This window comes from Diuraphis noxia, unplaced genomic scaffold (genome assembly GCF_037042655.1).
Source record: "Diuraphis noxia isolate RWA-SAM2 unplaced genomic scaffold, SU_Dnox_SAM2 contig0001, whole genome shotgun sequence".
Lineage (NCBI taxonomy): Eukaryota > Metazoa > Arthropoda > Insecta > Hemiptera > Aphididae > Diuraphis > Diuraphis noxia.
The window spans coordinates 74,302,197-74,313,148 of record NW_028301711.1 but is presented as its reverse complement, the minus strand read 5'-3'; the positions used below and the strand labels follow the sequence as shown (position 1 = coordinate 74,313,148).

The window sequence follows — 10,952 nt, the reverse complement described above, 5'->3', positions numbered from 1 at the left end:
GGGTGCATGGTTTTAAATTTTTTTGTCAATGTTCCGGAAGGGTGCGAAGTGGTTCGATAGCAAATTCGGAAAGCCAGGAAAATTCACTACAATTTAAATATGAATCTAGAGTGCACACGGGTCTCAGATGCTCAGCAATAAGCGACGGAATTTACAAGGGACCGTTTTTCAGACGATCAATCGGTAGAGGCGGGCGCACGGTTTTAAATTTTTTCGATGATGTTCCGGTGAGTGGCGAAGCAGTTCGATAGTGTATTCGGAAAGCCAGGAAAATTCTCTACAATATTATTACAATAATATTATTACCATATATTGGATATGTATTATTAATTTTTAAATTAGTTTTTTGTATAATGAAAACTTAGAATTCTACACATAGTATGACGTTTTTTCGGATCAGCAACGTTTTGCTTAACTCAGGGTTAATAATTAAATTTTTTTTAAAATATTGATTGCTAAAAACACTCCCGAATTCCACAGCGCTGTACGAGTAGGTGGTGCAATGGGTAAATATTTTTTTTCTCTTATATATAATAATAATGACGTTGCTATTTTAATATTAATAATGTATGTTAGGTCGTGCATCAGTCATAAACTGGGCACCCTCCACAACTACCCCACACATCAAAGCAGGCACAAGGTCGGCAGCTACAATAGCGACAGGAGTTAAAACCTAATTTTTGAAGGAGGTGACTTAGAGCCCTGCTTCAAAGGTTGTTCATTGCAGGAGCTTATTCTAAGACTGTGCAAACTTGAACCGAGGCAGTAGGTCAATTATTGAAGCTTTAAAGAACTTTCATATCATAGTCGGCAAACATCAAAGGTAAAAGCGGTGGCACATTAAGCCGCCAGCAGGGCAAACTTCCTAACTTCCGAACCGTTGGACTTAGAGTCCTGATTCAAAGATTATTACTCCAAGGGGGTCATTTTAGGGCAGTACATACTTGAACGGAAGTAGTAAGATGAATTCCAGAGCTTTTAGGTCATAAGCATAAAAGGCGACTAACGTCAAAGTGATCCTTTACCGCTCCGGCAGTGGCCACAACCAAACTTTCGATCCGGAAGACTTAGCGCTCTCGTTCAAATTGCACCAGGCTAAGGAGCTTTCTCAGGTGCGGTGAGAACTCGAACGGAAATTCTGGTTCGAAAAACAGAGCTTTTGACCAGAGACGGCACATGGGTGTTATAGGGGCACCATGAGTCAATGGAAAGCTTCAAGGACGGTCGGTAGACCTCCCTATAAAGATTATCGGAAGAGAGGTACAAGCATTGGTTCTATAAGCACTTTAAGCTCAGTTACAAGCTCGCAAGAGCCAGTAGAACTTAAGCTAAGTAAATTCTACAATAAGGGTTACACAGAGATAGAGAGACAAGAGAACATGGCTAAAATAATTAAAGAAAATGATAAGATCAGCAAGAAAATCGAGGAGAAGAAAGGTGCCTTTGCAGACTTGGCAAAAACGAACTGCAGACAACAAACAAGGAGCAGCAATAAGCAGGAAGCTATTAGAGAATGGGAACAAAGGCAGCAGAGGAAAATGCAGGAAAAAGGTTTATTCGAAACAATGGACCAGCGGGGTTATATAACCATAGTGGCTTCAATCAATTTGAGGGATTGGCCAAGGAGGTCAAACCAAAGGAGATTATTAGGACAATTTACTTACCAGCAAGAAGCATGGAATAAAACGGAAGGGCAAGCAGAGCATCCACTGATCTGCCACCATATAGGGAAAAGAAGAGGAGACAGTGAATACGACGGAGATTACAGCACAAGCGATGAAGAAACCAACAAAGGTCCGGACACGGATATGAGTGAGGCAGAAGCTGCTTGCAAATTAACAAGAAGATTTCATTTACCACCTCCTCTTGGAAGGCGGTACCCCAAGCAATCAATCAGTAATTATGCACAAGGAACCAGCAACCAGGAATCAGAAGGCGACGTAAGACCCCAAATAAACTCAGTTTTGAGAATTAGGGGAGGCGCGAAGAGCAGCAGCAGTGAAATGGAAGTCACTCAATACTCAACACAAAACAACTCACCATCAGGAGAAGGGACTTCATAGAAAGTCTCTAACAAAAGGAACCATGCCTCTCCTCCAAAGGAGGAGGGATACAGAACACCAACAAACCCAGCAAAGCAACGTAAAGAACAATCAGCCGCACCAGGAACCCCAACGAACGAAATGGAGAAAGCTAGCTTTTACCAACGAAAAGCAAGGGAATTAACCATGTACTTCGAAAAGTTCAAGACAACAACAAAGAAAAAGCTGAACGCATCAAACAACTCAGAACTAGACAAGGGTGTTGAACTCCTTAATGAACTAGTAACTGATTTATGCTTGGAAAACATGCATTATGTAGGCAGGTACAATGAATTGAAAAGGATATATTACGAGCTCGAGGACAGCAAAAAGGTGGACTTTGCATCAACCCTCCCATTGCCTACCCCAAGGACAAACAGAATTGCAGAAGATATTTTGACAACAGATACCGAAACGGAGAGTACTAAAAAGAAAAGAAAGCTGAAGAAAAGAAAAAATAGAACCACAGAAGCCACTGAATATGAAGGCTCAACGTCAGCAGGGAGATCCCAAGCCATCACTACGGATACGGACGTTGCAACTTCGGGTACGGAAAGATCTAGACCAAAGTCGTTAACATCTAGTAGTAGGAGAAGAAAGGAAAAAGAGAGGGAGACACTTGACAAATGCAGAGAACAGATTGTCCCAGTAAAATTCATAGTTAATACAGGAGAAAAAACGACAGAAGAGACCAAGAAGCTACTGTGGGTTCAAATGGTCTCAAAGAATAAAGCACCGAAGAACAAGGATTCCATAGTACTTAGCGGAGGTGATCTGTTGATCACACCGGCGGATGACGAAACCAGGGCAGCAATAGAATCACTGACTAAAAAAGGATTTGGTATCCAAAAAACAGGGGCATGGCTGCCTAGAATAATAATTTACGAAGTCGAGAAGGAGTTAAGACTGTATGAATTGGCAAAAGCAATAATCGACCAGAATTCAGAGCTGGGCCTTGATATATCAGACAAGGACAAGATACTCCCAAGATTCAAAAGAGGCCCGAGGGACAAGGATATAGTTCACTGGGTCTGCGAGGTCAGACCCGAGACATTCAAAAAAGTTGTCGTCAGGAACGTATACATCAGATACTCAGCGTGTAAGGTAAAGGAATTCTTGGATGTTTCTATTTGTTATAGATGCCAGAAGTATGGACATATCGCTACCAAGTGCAAAGCCACCGAGATGGTGTGCTCTTACTGTGCGGAATCGGGTCACAAAGTCGAAGACTGTAAAAATAAGGACAAACCACCCAAGTGTGCCAATTTTGGTGAGGTATACACCTCTTATCACAAAGCATGCACAATGAAAGCGTCGAAAATCAGGATAAATGTCCGCAATACGGATTATGGTCGACAGTAATGAGTAAACATACAATGAGAATAGCACAGATTAATACGGCTAGAACAGCAACAGAGAATGAGGACCTTCTAGATTATGCCCAAAGGAAAAAGAAAGATGTAGCGCTAATGCAGGAACCCTACGTCAGACGAGGGAGGCTCGTAGGATTGGAGGTTTCGCCGATTAGAATAATCTTATCGCCTGGGGTACAACATAGGGGTGCGCAAAACATTTTACATGGTGCAGCAATAGTTGTGTTTAATCCAGCACTAACAGTGCTGGCGAGAAACGATCTGACATGCGATAACTTCACGGTAACAACAATAAGTGCAGAAAATGACAAAGAGATAAACCTTATCTCAGCGTATTTTAAGTACAGGGAACCCACCGCCGGGCTAATAGAAACACTAAGAAGAATTAAGAGAGCCTGTGGCAATCGCACATTAATTGGAGCAGACATATATGCCTTTTCAAGAAATTGGTTTAGTAGAACGACAGACAGACGTGGATTGATTGTTGAGGATATGATAGCGGAGGAGCAACTCATGTTAGCCAACAAGAGAGACCCTCTATTCACATTCTCGGGCCCAAGGGATGAAAACAATATTGATATAACATTGTCAACAGAGGATATACCACAAGAAATAGAAGAGTGGAAAGTTATAGCAGGCAAAATAACAAGCGACCACAGATTAATAAGTTATAACATAGGAAAAGGGGACTCCTTCAAGACCCTTAAAAGCAAGCTAAGATATGCCACGGCTAAAGCAGACTGGGAAACCTTCAGTTCTGAATTAGTTTCGCACCTAAGTATAGTAGAAGACGATTTTACACACGCAGACTTAGAGGATAGAACTGAGCTATTAATGCAGGCCATCACAAAAGCAGCAAACATAGCAATACCAAGAAGAAGAGTAAAGACAAAACAGCATCCTCCATGGTGGACCAGGGAACTGAAGGAACAAAGAAAGAGGATGAGAGCAGCACACAGAAAAATAAACTCAGACCCAGAAGATAGGCAACTCCATAGAAGAGAATATAATGAGGAAAGAAATAGTTTTGTAAAACTTCTGAGAAAGGAAAAAACGAAATTCTTGGCGAAGATTTTCAGGAGAAATTAGAGACAAAAAATGGGGAAGATGCTTCAGATGGATAAAAAAAGGGGTCGGCAGAACATGAAGCACCATCTGTTCTCAAGACGCCAAATGACAAACACAAAGACTCTCAGAGAAACACTACAACACCTTTTAGATACATTAATACCAAGTGAACAAGACAAGGTGGGAAAATTCAATAAAGGTAAGATGGACTTACAGGTTATTTCCTGATATAAGATTTAGACTAAGCATACCAATCGAGCTGGACCACTATACCACCCAATACCCGACATGGAAACTTCGCCGCTAAGTTACACTCGTTGAATCTCAGAGATTCACCGAACTGCAGCTGTGGCGAGGGTATAGATGACCCGGAGCACGCAATCTACAAATGCATAAAATAGGGTGAGCACAGAATAAGGTTAGCACAGATAATCACAGAGGAAGGCTTTGCATGGCCATGCGAGCCAAACACTTTCACGAAAACAAGGAAAACATACAGCACACTAAAAGAAGATTTGCAAAAGATACACTTGTTGCAAAAGAGGAGATGGACATGGCTTAGGAGTCATTTACGTCCCTGTTGCTGGGGAACAGAATTGCAGCATCAGTTTAATCCAACTTAATCATAAGAGGCGACTAAAAGGATTTATCAGGGTATAATGACGAGCATAATGGAGCCTATCATCCAATGCTCGGAATACTCTAGTCCCATCCGGTTGATGGGAACCGAATGGGACAACAAGGCCAACCACTAGCCGGCCCGGGTAGCCAGAATAGTGGGAGAGGTTCGCCTCGGGTTGACCAACTAACGTCAACTTAAAATCAAGTCAGTATCGCGGGATAGGGGAGCCCCATCGTCCGCCGGACCGGCTCATCGTTCCGGAGACGATGCCCCTCAAGGTTGAGGAGCCTACCTCGGCTGAAACGCGGTGGCTGTGGGACCAGCGCTAGATAGTAACCAATCACGGAACCTTAGTGAGAGGACGGAACCCTCTCAGCGTAAGCCGACCGAAATCAGAAAGGTACGGGGCAACCCGGTGCTGGTGGTCCCTATGACGACCAGGACGCCGCAGTAGCGTCGTCTGAACCTCTATCGCTCGTAATTAGCTTCCCTGAGCTACCACACGGTCGTTAGTTACACAGTAAAGAAGTGGATTTCTGCAAACCTATCAACATAGGATTCGCCGTATTAGAGCTCAGCAAAGTGTACAACCTAACCTAACCTAACCGACATCGAGTTGTTGTATACCGATACTGGTGCGTTTACAATATATGCATTCTAGAAAAAACATGTATTATATTATATTATTATTATTATTATTATTATTATGTGTTTCAGATTCCCTATTCTACAGTGTGGAGACAAAAGATTTTTACGACGACTTGGCAGCCAATCCGAATCTTATGCTGTTTATGGACACCTCCAATCTACCGCCCGATCATAAGTGTTACTCGACTGTTAGAAAACGGATTCCGGGCCTGTTCAAAAATGTGACCGATTCCCGCACTGTGTACGAATTCGTAGCGTTGCGTGCCAAGTCTTACGCCTACGACGTGGAGCAGGACGTCTGCATTCGTACTAAGGGTGTTATGGGGCAGGTGATTCGTAATCACCTGACGTTCGCCGAACATAAGCGGTGCTTATTTGCCGACGCGGACGACGATGCAGAATCCGACGAGTGCGACGACGAATTTGACGCTACTAGGGGTAAAATGATCAAGGAACGCCTCAATTCTTGCTACGCAGTCGACTCAGCCGTCGACGATCACGCCCCCATCCCACGTTTACAGCTATATGCCTTTCACGCCGTATAGAGACAATGTGTCTATGCGGTCGTTTAAGCACGAAGTGCAAACAATTAGGTCTATGAAACTCGTCTTGAACAGGGTAGACGAGAGACGACAAGCGTTACGTGTTACCGGACATTTCGACGTATGCGCACGGGCACTACCTCGCGAAATATTAAATTATTGTTATTTTTAAATTACCTCAAATCATATATATATATATAATTTGTATAACCTCTTGAAATACGTTCGTTGTATACAAAAATATGTGCATGTACCATGCTAACTAAAATATTATATTAACACCGTTTTTATATTTAATCTCGTTTTTTTAAATTATTATTATTTTAGTATCACAGATTCATCTTTCAATCCTTATCATATTTTATCTTATCTTTATCTTCTCATCACACAGATATATATAATAAACTAGATTGCTAACTGACCTATACAGCCTGTGTATTTAATTGAAGCCAACAATCCGCCATTTTAATCGAGGCCGGAACACCATATCACTTATTATTTATATTGATAACAAATGTTTTTTTTTCGATATTAGAAAAATAATTCTGTAAATCACAATTAGTTATAATTAATAATTATATAAATCAATTCAATTAAATATACTTTTAAATATTTTTAGTTTTACATATAAATAGGTATATGGTATAGGTAGCTGTTATAAACTATAGCAAGCTATTACTAAATATAACGTTGATCAGTAAATTACATATTATAAAATAAAATAGTTTTTGTCAGTTTTTGTCTTTTGCTTGCCGTTTTTACAATTGACGATGTCAGTATTTTACTGTAGGCATGTAGTCGTATCTTGAGGTATGTTCTGGTTATTTGGTTTGTTATATCTATTTTATGTGGTTTTGTATATAAGTTGGTTGTATCCCAACTATTAATACACTCTCTGGATACTGTTGAAGATGTTGCTAATTCATTTTGTACATAAATAATTATTTTTTGGTCCATGTTTTTAACAAACAATTTTTTTTTATCAATTATCAATGATTTATCTAAACAAAGTTTTTGTCAATCTAATAGTTTTATAGACGCTATCTGAAGGTAGTTTAAGGCCGTCTCGTTGTTTTACAAATGTAAATTTCCTAATTGATTTATTATCATCTCCTTCATTGCAGTATGTATGATCATGGACACTTTGAGTATCTAGAATAGCTCGAATACAAGATTCACACTTAAAATTCTGTAAGAGTGTTTTACTACATATCCACTGATGTAATACAAAACATTTTCAGTGATCAAACTAAGAAATGTATTGTTCCAATGATCTGCCAATAAATAATAATCAATCTCATCATTATATTGCTCTTTGGGTTTTTTATAGTTCCATTTAATCGCAAAAAGTGAATCTTCAACTGGTGACAACAATGCACAATTTCCAGAGCTCATTTTTATAGAATTATGCAATAAGATACTTTTTAGAGCATTTTTAAACTCCAGAACAATTTGGGTTATTATTATGCCCAAATTTGCCCCGCATAAAACCGAAGAATATATATAAGTGATAATGATTGATAATACTTCTGGCCTCAGATAAAATGGCGGAACTTTGATTCACGTCTTATCAATAGTTAGCAATCTAGTTTATTGTATATATCTGTGTCTCATCATTATCTTATCTTATCTTATCTTATCTTATCTTATCTTATCTTATCTTATACTCACCCTTATCTTCATCCGATATAATATTATACCGAGGTCACAACATTATTATTAGGTTTATTATTATTATTATTATTACGACAGAATAATTATATAACTTGTTAAATGTATATAATTATATTATACGTCTCCTAAATTCGTATACAAATGTCGACTATTAAATAATAAAACATTATAAATATAAAATATTTCATCATCTCGTATTTGCGAGAATAAACCTTATAATAATTTTTAAATAATATATTTTTTAAAACCAACTCATTGCTCGGACAAAATAATTTTATAACTTGTTAAATGTATATAATTATATTATACGTCCCTTAAAACTATAGGATCTAGATAAAATGAAAATAAAAACATATTTTTAAATTTTTTTATTGAAAACAAGACATAAAAATATTTTTTTTTTTTTTTTTAAGTTACATTAGACATCACCCGAAAAACGAGCTTAAGCGGGTACGAATTTAATAATAAAGCTTTTTTTACTCATCCTCCAAAAAATGAGATTTACCGGGTCAGCCTCATGTTGATTGAACCGTTGTATTTCATCACTTGGCAATTGCACGGACTTGGGGAGAAATACGTTGATTATCCCACCGCCAGCCGGATCTTGTAAGACGCATGCCACAGCCGTTCCAAATTTCGTCTCCACATAATTAATCGATTGTACACGCCACACGGTATTCGATGTCCTTTGTCAGCTCCCCGATAGATAGATTCAACACGTTCGTCTGCCGCTGGAGCGAATTTAAAACATCCATAATTAACTGTGAACAGAAAAAAATTTACGTTAGAAAAAAAGTAAATTATTTAAATTAGTTGAATTAACTCACTTCTTTAATTAGACGACGTGTGTGTAGAGTCGTGTGATGAAGTCGTCTTGATATGGTTGAATGATTATGAATTCAGAACTAAAAAAAATAAAAAAAATATCGTCCGTTAATTTTATATAAGATATAAAAATTTCTCACTGACATTAGACTTTAACAAGACATTAGTCTCGTGTAATACGTCAGAATATAATAATAATAATTAAATAAAACTCACTTTATTCGTACGGAGGCGTTGTAATATTTATGTTTTGAACTGGCGAGTGATGACATCTGGAGAGGTCTGCTTAGTGCTGTAGAGAAAATAGGATTGATTCAATATTGAGTGGACAGCGGACATGTGTCCAAAATTATCGTCGTCGACGGCCACCCCCACCTATATCGTTCGGCGTGGGCAATATTGAACGGGTACACCGATTGATATACATGCATGTGTAAATTACAGTGAAAAAGGTCGATCCTCGAGCGGATCCTGCGCGTAGCGCGTCGTATATCTAGCGGTATGTATTGTCCGAACCACATGTGACTGCAGGCGGATTACCGTCACAGCGAGATGATGATACTTTACACCCTCCGTCTATAAGGTCATCCAGATGCGGCTAACGAATACGATTATTTGTGTGAAAAACTCGATATTCGTAGACATTATATTATGTATATGTATCTACTTGGAGACTATATAGTGTATACAGAAAAAAATTATTTTTAAAAATCATGTTATGGAGTGCGAGGTCGTTTGTGTGACGCCGACCAACCATCAATCCCAGATGTGGAGTATATACATGTTATACACACAAGGATATAATATGCGTAATAAAACTCTTTACACGATTATATAATATAATATGCATTTATTTCAGAAATATTATATACAAAAATTAAATGGTATATCACATTATTTTTACATATTATTTTTAAACCATTTAAGTAATGCAAAAACTCGATTATATCTACATTGTGCACTATCTAAATTCATATGGTATAAACAGCACGGTTGTATATTTTTGCCCAGCCCCGCGTGTAGCTGATCGAGTCACGGACAGTCCAAATCCGTGCCCATCTCGACGATTTCGACATTGGGAATGAAGTCTTGAATGATCTGCCGTTTTTCTTCGCCTTTCACGTAAATGCATTCGAAATGTAACGATTTTAAAATCTTTTCTATTTCGGAATACTCCACGTCCCCGCAATCCAAAGACATTTGAAGAAAGTAGTTGCGAAACAACCACAGGTTGACAGACTTGATTTTAGCCGTAGACGATGTTCGTATGTGTACTAAAAAATCCAGTGTTGGCTAGCCCACCCGTCTATATCAACTATAGACATTTCTTTTATAAAATACTTAGAGTTCGGACCTAGCACGCACTGGATATCCAGAATGGCCGACGGCATCGTATACGCGATTGTACTTGCTATATTATTATATATATATATTATAACGTCTTACTAGCGTCAGGCTTGTATGAATACTGATGATATCCAAAGACTTTATCCTCGAGTGTATCGATCCTGGCGCATGCATCCGTCGAGTCAATTTTCAAATCTCTGATGTTTTTATTAACGATCTCAACGGATTTGATTAAGGATTGTTAATCTTAATTAAGATTTGCTCGACAATCACCTGTCTATGAGCGTAGGGAAGCCATATAGGCTTACCATATAGGCCATATAGGCCTGATGTTTACTGGAGCCGTTCCTTCCGGAATTTTGATTTCATGCTGAATCGCTGTGGTGAACGACAGAGGTTCTCCCTCAAAATGAAATAAATCCTGATATTTTTTACATATTCGTAGGAGGCTGGCTCGCTCCTCGTGATTTAGGTGGTCCATTTGAATTGTTTCTGTTAACCCTTTTGTTCGGATCTCTTTACCTTTCTGTTCTTCTATTTGATGACAGACATAGGCACCTGATTCTCTGAAGATTTCATGTTGCACACCCCCCAGCCAGGGTGGAAACAATTCGATGGGATCCTCTGACGTGTTTATTACAGAGACCAATATCTGTCCATCCTTTACATGATTTCCCGATAAAATCCCTTTTTCTCCGATGTTCTGCGCATGGATTATTAAGGTTGTCCCATCTTCCTTGTCTGTCAAGACGGGTATGAGTGTTTCCGAACG

The 10,952-nt window shown here is 38.9% G+C and overlaps 2 pseudogenes; both read left to right on the top strand.

Annotated features, from left to right (window-relative positions):
- The first annotated feature begins 1,196 nt into the window (after positions 1 to 1,196).
- On the top strand, positions 1,197 to 3,443 carry LOC149061691 (uncharacterized; annotated as a pseudogene).
- A 1,109-nt stretch (positions 3,444 to 4,552) lies between these two features.
- LOC107166697 (uncharacterized) lies at positions 4,553 to 6,489 on the top strand (annotated as a pseudogene).
- The last annotated feature ends 4,463 nt before the right edge of the window (positions 6,490 to 10,952 follow it).